Here is a 10,587-nt window from a genome sequence, read left to right as displayed (position 1 = left end):
AATGAGGCATTTGTAGCGTTTTTTAATGTCAACCTAAAAGAAAAAAAAGGGAAAATTGCATAAATACCCCTATATTTTAAAAAGTCGATTGAAAAACCCCATATTAAAAGTATATGCAAAAAATTCTCTAATCAAAATAGTGCACACGCTCTCTTGTTGTTAGTCTATCTTAAGAAATTTTTTTGATGATTTTATCATTATGCTCTTAATTTAGTAGCCATTGATTTTAACTAATTAAAAATGAACGATCTAGATCTTTATTAATTTTAAAAATATATTTTTTATTTATATATATAAAATAGAAAATATTATAATATACATAAAATATTATACACATAATTAGTATCACATTATATATGTATGCGAACAGTGGTGGGTGACGGTGAACTCGTTGTTGCCATCACACCCCGATTGGGGCAACCTCGTTGTTGTCCAAATTCAAGGTGAGGCAATTGCCCTGGATCATTGTTGCTCAGAGAAAAAGAATGGGCAACCTTTGTCGTCCAGACATTGTTGCCCGTGAAAATTTTGATGGCACTTCCCCTTTTCAGTGTCAAGGGCGAAGGTAAACAACGTTGGAGAAGGTGATGGGCAGGAGAGTGACGTGCAGGAGGTGGAGCAGGGGGTTACCTGAATGGGAATCAGCGGCAAATGCAGGGGAAAGGGAGAAGGCAGACGGGGGGAAGGTGGGGGCTTGGATTGGTTGGGGAGGACGAGGAATTGGTTTAATTATTTATTTTTATATTTAAATATAATTATATTAGAAATTTAAATTTATTTAATATAATTTATATAAAATAATACAATTTATTCTAAATAAAATTATAATTACTAATTAACTAATAATATTTAGAAATAAAATTATGTATTTTGATTTTAATAAAAATATAATAATATTAAAATAATTCTAAAATATTTTTATATGTATAATAATTTAATTTGATGTGATGTGCATAAAAATAAATTGGCCCAAAGAGGCCCAAACAACTCAAAGAAAAAGAAAAAATGCAAGATTCATGGTACCCCCAGGGGCTCAGTTCGGGAGAAGACCTAGGAAACCTAAGGGGACAGGCGTCCCTAAAATATAGAAGTCTAGTTGACTAAAGTCCATGAGGATCCTAATCTAAGAAGGCTTCACAAACCTACAGAGAGGCTTGGGGACTTGAAGTCCCTCAGCCAAACTCAAAGGTCCTCCACATGGTGCCCACAAGGGACTTAAGTGGCTGCTATGCAGGACCTTTGGAAGTCATCCTCATAAAATTAGATAAGGATCATCAGCCCCCCTTAGAGACACATGGCACTCTAGAGAGAAGTACTTATAAACCCTAAAAAGATTGCACTCGAGATGGAAATGTCTCCTCAACCACCTTCCTTAAAATTCGAGAAGACAATATCCTTATCTTCACTAAATACATACTTGACCCCAACAGTCCCCTTCGATCCGTTGAGTACTTTACTCACAAGTATATAGAGATTTATTTCCCTACCTCTTCCCTAAGAAAGACATAACTAATTGCCTGGGGGGTCGTTGATATGTAGAGGTACATTGGGTCTTCTGGAGAAGGTTTGACCAGTAACGAAAGACCTGCCAGGTACTTTTTTCGTTCTTCAAAATGCTTCTTGACGGTCTGGACCCCGCTTAAAGTTTTGGTTTCCTTAATATCTTAAAGAAGGGTAACTTTTTTTTTTTGGTGAATCTGGAGATAAAGTGGTTAAGAGATGTCATTCTTCCTGTCAACCGTTGTACTTCATGGATGTTCGTAGGAGCCTTCATGTCCAACACTGCCTTGATTTTAAGGGAGTTTGCCTCGATGCTTCTCTCGGTCACCATGAAACTTGAGAACCATCCCCCTTGGACTCTAAATGTGCATTTAGTCGGATTAAGCTTTAATATGTATTTCCGAAGGACCTCGAATGTCTTTTCCATGTCCATCACATGAGCGTTCGCTTTTTTACTTTTTACTAGCATGTCATCTACGTAAACCTCTACGTTCCTTCCCAATTGGGGGTGAAATCTTTTGTCCACCAAGCATTGCTATATAATACCTATATCTTTAAGTTTGAACGGCATAATTACATAATGGAAGATGCCTACGAAAGTAATGAAACTAATTCTCTTATTGTCCTCAAACCCTATCATAATCTGATGGTACCTTCTGGAGACATTCATCATGCTTAATATTTCACTTCTGGAAGTGGAATCCACTAGCTAATCGATCCTCGGGAGTGGGTAAATATTCTTTGGGCAAGCTTTGTTAAGATCTCAGAAGTTTACGCACATCCTGCATTTGCCCCCGAGTTTAGGGACTAACACCATGTTGGAAAGCCACTACAAAAATTGGATTTCTTTGGTTTTCTAGCTAGCAAAGTTTGTCGACTTCAGCCTAATGATTTTTCTTTCTCAGGCCCGAAATGCATCTTTTTTTTGTTTTACTCACTTCATAGTAGGATCTATGTTGAAGTGGTGTGTGATAATGTTGCGATCTATTCCCTCCAAATCCTGAGGAGTCTATACAAATATCACTATTTCGTCTAAAATGTCAACAACATTAATTCCTTTACTAGTATGCATGTAACCCTACCACCTAAATTTCTCAAGGAACGAGGATACCCAACACAAAAATAGAGTCAAAAATCCAAAAATGGGGAATAAGGATGTAGATAGTTAATAAAGAAAATAGAGACTGATGTGCATAAAAAATAGGCTGGCCAAAAGAGGCTATGCAATCCAAAAAGAAGAAAAAATGAAATGTCCTTAACATTTTTAGAGGACCAAAAGAACACTTGATAGGCAGTCTTGGGGATTGTCCCCTAGAAAACATATTGAAAAAAGAAGGAGGTTGAAGGCATCTCCCTACTCAAACATAATCAAAGCCTTCGATAAATATTTGGCCCAAAAGGCCCACAAACGTGGCGGCTCACTCTCCTACGTGGAATCTCGTCAACAGTCACATTGAGCCACATCAACCGTAGGAGGACCCCTCTTGGCGATTGAGACCCTCACAGGTGAGGGGTCTTTCAAGACAAAGTAAGAAAAGACTCCCTGACGGCTAGGACTCATCACAGACGAGAGAAGACCCACAAAGCCCTAAACTCCTTAGCAGCTTGGACTCCCTAGCGGTTGGGAGTCCTTGCTGATGAAGAGTCACCCCAAACTCGGAGACAAGGATTCAAAAGCACTTCTAACAGATGATAAGATCAAATTATGTCTTATCTAAATGGCTTTCATCCCCCTATAAATATAGGTTTACTCTTCCATACTCAAGGCACTTCTTGAGACCTTCCTAACTCCTTTCTCACTCTTTGGACGTCTCACTCACATCCCTCACACTTGTCTTACTCTCTAAATAATCTCTTTCACTCTTTAAACATTCTCTAAGCACTCTACAAGTATATCATCATGTGTTCTTGTACTTCTTACCGACTTTATTCACCATATCTCAATTTCCATTACATTTATTTACTTTTTAGCTTTATCCATCTTAAATCCAATACCAACTTGGGCGTCGGAGTGCTAATACCTTTTTTGCAGGCTTCTCCTTCAAGATTTGCAGTTGTTTCGGCCCAAATTTTGAGCATAATCCATATTAATTGGACTCGTGCATTTTCTGAACGCATCAGAGTCATATTCCTATAGCTTTAGATCATTGTCACAAAAGTCCAACAAAAATAAATCAATCAAGACAAAAAGAATCCTAGTCTCCAACTAACAACATGAAATTAACCTAATCAATTGAGCGAATAGACAACCTAGTTTTCAGCCACTGAAATTTTTTGTTTTGCTCCAAAACTTTGAGATATACATTGTCCTCAATTTATTCAAGATTTGAAACAATATAGAGGAGTGGATAGAAGGAAATAACCGGGTTACTAGCGAGGAAGTGGCCTTGGGCTACATGTTAGCCAAAAACAACATTCATAATTTAGGGTATGTCATCAATCACAGTGCGAACGCGTGCTTGATCTTTCCTCAATCGGTGATTTTTTTTAGTATGGCTTGAATGAATTAGTCAAAAAACAAACGCAGGAGGTGAAGTTACACCATGCTTAGATCTTTATAATTGAAAACATTGAAAAAAACTTTTTCCAACACAAGGGAACTAGTAAACCAAAGCACCACGACGCAATTAGCTAACAGAAGAAAAGAGTTGGGGTCAAGCTGGTCGAAAAGGACTTGAAAAAGATGAGCAACCCCTTCGTAAAAGCGACGGTAGGGAAACTAAGGGCCGCCTGTAGTTAGGTGGTGAAAAAAACACGAATGGTTGGGGGAGAGGAATCCAACTGAATATCAGGGGAAGGGACATAATAGTGTAGTCCGAAGGGATCCATATTCCTTCACTAAACGACGGACGTCAGCAAGCTTGAGAGAAGAGGGAGCCTAACCCCCCACAATAAGGTCAGTCGCCCTTTCTCCCTCGTCATTTGTCGTGCCAGGCTCCTAATTTTCCTTCTCTCCTGAGGAGAAACCTTCATTCTCCTTGTTCTCCCCAATATCTTCTTCCTCCACCCCTCATCTGAGAACTCATCCAATAGATGGCGCTGAGTAGTGGCCGCCCGCCTCAGACCCCGTCTCCGAGCCCTACAGAAGGTGGATGGATTAGGGCCGATCCTCCCAGAAGTGGCCTTAGAGAGATCATCATGGATTGCTCTTTTGCCCACAATCACACAATTATCCAAGGAAATCATAAATATACACAAAATGTGAAAAGAAGAAGAAAACCAAGAAAAAAGATGAAAGAGCTAAGCAAGAGAATGAACTTAAGAAATAAGAAGAAGTAGGCAAATGCAGGACCTCCAGAGCCAAAAATCTCTCTCCAAGTTATGGGGTAGGAATGGGATGGATGATGCTAAAGGAAGGAGTGAAGAGTATGCGGGGCGATTAACCACGTTCAGGCCAAGTAACCGCCCCATACCCAGGATGTGGTCATGCACGGGGACGGTTACCATCCCCCATTAGCTTCACGCACCGGCAGACATGCACGCACTTCCCAAGGCAGGCTAAGCCCTAACCATCAAATTGTGTCTCTCAAGATAGATCCCAAAATCTGAGAAGGATGTCCTTTAACTCCTTCAAGAGTAAGGATGTTCCTAAGAGAAAGATTTTCCCTAGGGGAGGAGGAGGCCTCTCTTTCCCCAAAAAATCTCTATTATAAGAGGGTAGGGCCCATCCTCTTCAGAATGGGGGTGGGGGAACTACTATAAATAAGCAACCCAATTTGTTGTCCACATACTAGCCCAACACCAGGCTAAGGAAACCCAATTGAGCAAGAAGCCTTAGGAGGATCCTTAGGAACTTTTCCCCAGGTAGGGCCCAAGAGGAAAACTCTTAACCCGAGAGTTCAAGGGGCCTAACGCCACCTTGTCCGCCAGGAGACACTTGTTTAGATGGCTAAATACTTCGATCATGGAGTGATATGGATGTCCATGTAGCCAGACCCTTGAAAGAGCGGGACTTCTATTTAGCTGGGATCCCTTCGCCAAGGTGGACTCCCTTGAACCTCTCCAACCAACACTAGGACTTTGAGAAGACCTATCCATTGGCACTACCTCCCTGACTCCCTAGGAGCACACACACACACCTAGCTGGGGGACTGCTAGTATAAAAATAGGTTTGGCCCCGTCAAGTGAGGAAGACGGTTTTTTTATGAAGCATACATGACCAATCTCTGTCATATACACTTATTTCGCTCATTCTTTTTTGACATAGCTTACTATTTTGTTTTCATATCTTTTCTTTTTAATGCTATCATTTCAAACTTACATATTCACTTGGGCGTCGGGGTGCTAATCTTTTTTTTGCAGGTTCCATCTTTAGACTCGCAAAGGATTTGATGCACAAAGAAGCTTAAGTCCACGAACTATTCTACCCGTGCGCTTTGTGCACCCATTAATGCCAATAATATCTATAAATATATTAATTTATTTAAACATAATTATTTTTATTTATACATAAAATATAAAATATTTTTAATATAATGATAAGTTAAATATTTATAAACAAAATCTTAGTATTTCTAAAAGTAAAAATCAATCGAAAATGCAGGAATCAAGTCCAACTAAAATTAAGCAAAGCGGACATCCAAACCTGCCATTTGTCAATCTTAGGAGACAGTAGTTAGGAAAGGGCAGATGTTGAGTATCGACAAATATTTGTAGAATATAATATATCTCTAACCTTAGTTATTGTGGACTTGAGACAAGAAAACCAAGTATAAGTGGAAAAACACAGTAGGTACTGAAATCGATTGACTGAAAATACTAGCATCTTCAAGAATATCTATATTTAAATGCTATTTATCCTCCTTGTGATATTGCAAAAGAGCAATTTAGCCCCTATGAAAAAAATAGCAATTTAGGCCCCTGTATTTCTCGAAATGAAGCAACCCACTCCCCCCCCCAACAATTTCGTGTATTTCACACACTATTTTTTTATTTTTTTTAAAAAATTTTAAGTCTAAAATTTTGTTTATATCCTTATTTAAAAATCGTTAGATTTGACTTGAATCTAAGGTCCATATTTAACTAATAGATCAATGGTGGAGATGGTGGTGGGGACGACATTGGAGGAAGGGCAGGGGCAACGATTGGGTCTAAAGGGGTGGGGGCGATTAGGGTTGGAATTATTCTATGATTACGCCGTTGCTCCAAATAATGGTGTCAATTTTCAATACTTGAGATCCATTGTACTTTCCCAACCTCATTTCTCATACTTTTTTGGTATGTTTTTCTTTTTTGTTTTGCAGGAGAAATGTGCATGTATGTACGGAGAAGTTAGAGGGAGTTGGAGGGTGATTTTCTTTATTAACTCCCTCATAAATATATTCAAACTAGTGAGTTGGTCAGCCCTCATGGCCGACTAGCTACCACTTTTTTTCCAATAATTTCTAGAACTCTAGGTTTAAGAATGAGTCATCCCCCTTAAAACAATTGCAATCCCTTAGCTTGGTATGACAACCCCTGATGGTATGCTCATTGATGTCATTCATCTTACTAAGCATACTAGGTCAAATGTGTATGGACCTTCATACTTCTCCTTCAAGTCATTACACACATTCCAAATAAATTTTATAGTAGCATCAGAAACACCAGACCCGAAGAGATCTCTCGATTATAGCTTTCTTTCCACTTGTTCTGACTAGTTGTCACACTCTTCAAATCATCCTAGCAATAAGTTGAACCTTTGTTCGAGTCCTCAAGAGTAGCATTCAAACACCATATGTCCTTATTATGCTGATCAATCAGCTCTGGTATGATTGTGATCTACAAACAAGAAAATTGAATTAACAAGTATCATAGAATAGAACCACCAAACAATCAAGTAGGCTTACTTTAGCTAATTAATTATATAGCAAATGAGCAAATATTGTTAGCAACAGATTCAAGCAAAACCACACCATAGTTAGTCCTAACACTCAGAGTCCTCTTATAGGACCTAGATATTCACTGTTTGGTTGACCTTCAATGGGATCCTCAAATGACAGCCTTAGGTCCCCTGCCTAACTCCCATTTTCGTTTTTCTATATGTAACCAGAGAGACCTTAGAGGGAGGTTGTAGAAGATATTGTGTGGGTTAAAGTAGTTTATCCTTAAAGAAAAGAAACTACAATAACTCCCTCTAAGGACAAGATGGCTATTGCATTAGGGCATAAGTGTGAACTGAAAGCTACTGCCTATGACCTAATATAAATCAGGGCTAATAGGTTCTAGAAAGAGGACTACCCATTGATCGATGCGACGATGGGTCCATACCAAAGTAGAATTTTGGAGTTTGTGAAAATAAAAAGGAATGTATAAAAGAAAATTGTTTGGTTAGGGAGAATAGATGGAGGCGAAGTAAAGCTGGATGTATATGAATACCCGCCGGAGTCTAATTTTATTTTCGTAGAAAACTTGGATGAAAAAATGAAAGCTAAGGCTGAAAAGATAAAAAAAGTACATATTTTATTTTTATTTGCTCTATTAAATACATATAATTTCTCCCCGTTTCTTTTTTTCTTTTCCGCTTGTACATAATCTTTGAGAAAAGTTGACCTTATAAAAAATATTCTTGTTCGTATTGATGAATTTTTTTATTAATAAGTTTTTCAATTTATTTCTTAAGTTTCTAGTAAGTTTGTGACGCTCCAAAAATAATAATATATAATTGGGGGATTAATTGATAATTTTTTTTATAAAATTTAGTTAATTAGTAAATAAATTATGGGTTATAATTGAAATATAATAACACTTGAATGAATTAAATTGGAGTTCGTTATAATATTTTGAGACAATTTATATTAATTAAAGAAATTTAGGAGGGACGTGATGGGTATTTTAAGAAAAGTCTAATTAAATAAATAATAATAGTATTACTATTATTATTTATATATATGTATTAGTAAATAATACATATATATTAGTATATATATATTAATGAATAATATATATTAATGAATAATATATACATATACATGTAATTGGAGAGAGAGAGAATTGAGAGTGGGAGGTGGGGCCATCACCCCTCCACCGCCTCACTCTCTCTTTTTCATTTTTTTACTCTTTCTCTTTGTTTTGTTTTATATATACACACAAGCATAACACACACAATTGAGAATTGAGAAATTGCAATTTCCTCTCAGCCGAGAAAGGAAAAGAAACCGAGGTACGATAATTATAATTTTAATTTTGATTAATTTATATAATTATATTATCTAATTAGTCCATTTATTAAATGTTGTTTATACTAAGTGATGCACTATTTAATCAGAGTATTTTATGAGTTTGGCTATTTAAAATAGTGTCGAATTAACTATTAAATTGGATATAAAAAATGATATCGTTGGTTAATTAGATTATTAAATTTATTAGATTTGAATGTTGCTATAGCCAATTTATATAATTCCATCGGAATTGTTTACCAAATACGCAATTTTACGTATTGTTATTTAATTAAATTATATAATAGCGAGAAAGTGATAAGAAATCCGTAGAAATATTCTGAAAATTATATTTAATAAATGGTATGTTAATAAAGAGGAAAAACGAAGATGTGTACTTCGATAGAAGTGGAATATTAAAGAATTATAAGAAATTATACGAATAATATTTAGTATTATATTTAACAGAAATTACGATGTTCTCGATATATTAATTGTGTATGGTATAACTCATTATAGGATACGGGGGTGAGGTGAAAGGACTGACAATTAGCGATTGAGTAGAAAGAAACGTTGTGAGGTTGAGGTAAGTAAATAATTAGTATTATCTATATATGTTCTTTTTATTTGTGGTATTACTATTATATGACTTTGTGGTTCATGCTGACATTGATTTGTCTGAAAGTATATAAGTGATGAATGATTTGATTTGATTGTCGATATTGTGTACGTGGAATGAGGAAATACGTTGAAATATTATGTTTGTTGTTTGATGTGTTGTGGGTGTCTGAAAATGAGAATGTAATGATATATTGTTTTACGTTACTAGTTGCTTACAAGAATGGTGATATGTGGAAATGAGGGAGTGGTGGAAATTGAATATAATTGTGGCGTGAATACCCCTTGACGTGTTGAAAAGAGCTTTGATGCGATATGAGAAAGAAATGAAATGAAAAGAGCTTTGATGCGATATGAAAAAAAAAGATGTGATGTGAAAAGAGCTATGATGCGAAATAAAAGAGCTATGATGCGAATTGAAAGAGCTATGATGCGAATTGAAAAGAGCTATGATGCGAAATGAGATTGATGAGCCGGCTGTCAAGGGGATTCACTTAAATTTATATGACGGTGAGATTGAGTTGACGGGAAAAACACGATATCACCTTCTGGTAAGCAAACTAGGAAAAAAGAAGTTTAATTGATTATTTTATTGTGAGATAGCTATGTGGTGTACTACAGTTGATTATGTTGGAGTTAAATTGACTGTAATCCATGCATGTTGCCTACTTGTCATGTTTGGGCTGTGTTTGATGTACATATATAGATAGGGCTGATTATTTACTTACTGAGTGGCAGGCTCATCCCTCTGTTGACATTTTCTTTCAGGAGTAGACTTTGAGGTATCTGACTGTTGAAGAATAGGTCTACGCACTATACTCAGTCAGGTCGGGCCAGTATGCTGTTTCTCCTTTTTGTCAGCTAGAGTATGAATCTTATTTTGTTTGTATAAAGAGAACGTAGGAATGGAGATTAACTGTGGTGGACTACTCGAGGTGTTTGATTTGTATATATGATGTTGTGGGTTGATTATGTTGTTATGACGTTGGGGTTACGTATTCATATGGATTAAATTATTATGTGCATTTATATTTATAAACACAGGGATTGCTATAAGTATGATGTTTAGGGTAGATATAGCCCTTGTAGCGAAGGGGGTGCTACAAAGTTAAAGTTATTTTAATATAATATTAACTTGTTTATTTTTTAGTACAAAATGAAGAGAAATGACAAATTAGTAAACTTTTAAAAAATATAATTTTTTTCTCAATTATACCAAACAACTTAAAAAAAAAAAACTATTATTCTGTCCGTTCTCCCTTCCTCTTTCATTTCCCTCCTCCTCCGAGTTTCTCTTTTCTCTCAAACCCTTAAACAATGACTTACTAGCTTA

At 36.4% G+C, this 10,587-nt stretch overlaps 1 long non-coding RNA gene across 1 annotated transcript; it reads left to right on the top strand.

Annotated features, from left to right (window-relative positions):
* Positions 1–8,548: 8,548 nt before the first annotated feature.
* Positions 8,549–10,295, top strand: LOC148787562 (uncharacterized). The gene is made up of 3 exons (XR_016066457.1): positions 8,549–8,641; positions 9,156–9,222; positions 10,023–10,295. It is a non-coding gene; the product is annotated as an uncharacterized LOC148787562 (long non-coding RNA).
* The last annotated feature ends 292 nt before the right edge of the window (positions 10,296–10,587 follow it).

Source organism: Sesamum indicum, linkage group LG7 (genome assembly GCF_026168435.1).
Source record: "Sesamum indicum cultivar Baizhima isolate 11 linkage group LG7, ASM2616843v1, whole genome shotgun sequence".
NCBI lineage: Eukaryota > Viridiplantae > Streptophyta > Magnoliopsida > Lamiales > Pedaliaceae > Sesamum > Sesamum indicum.
Note: the sequence above shows the minus strand (reverse complement) of the source record. Positions and strands in the feature narration are given on the sequence as shown.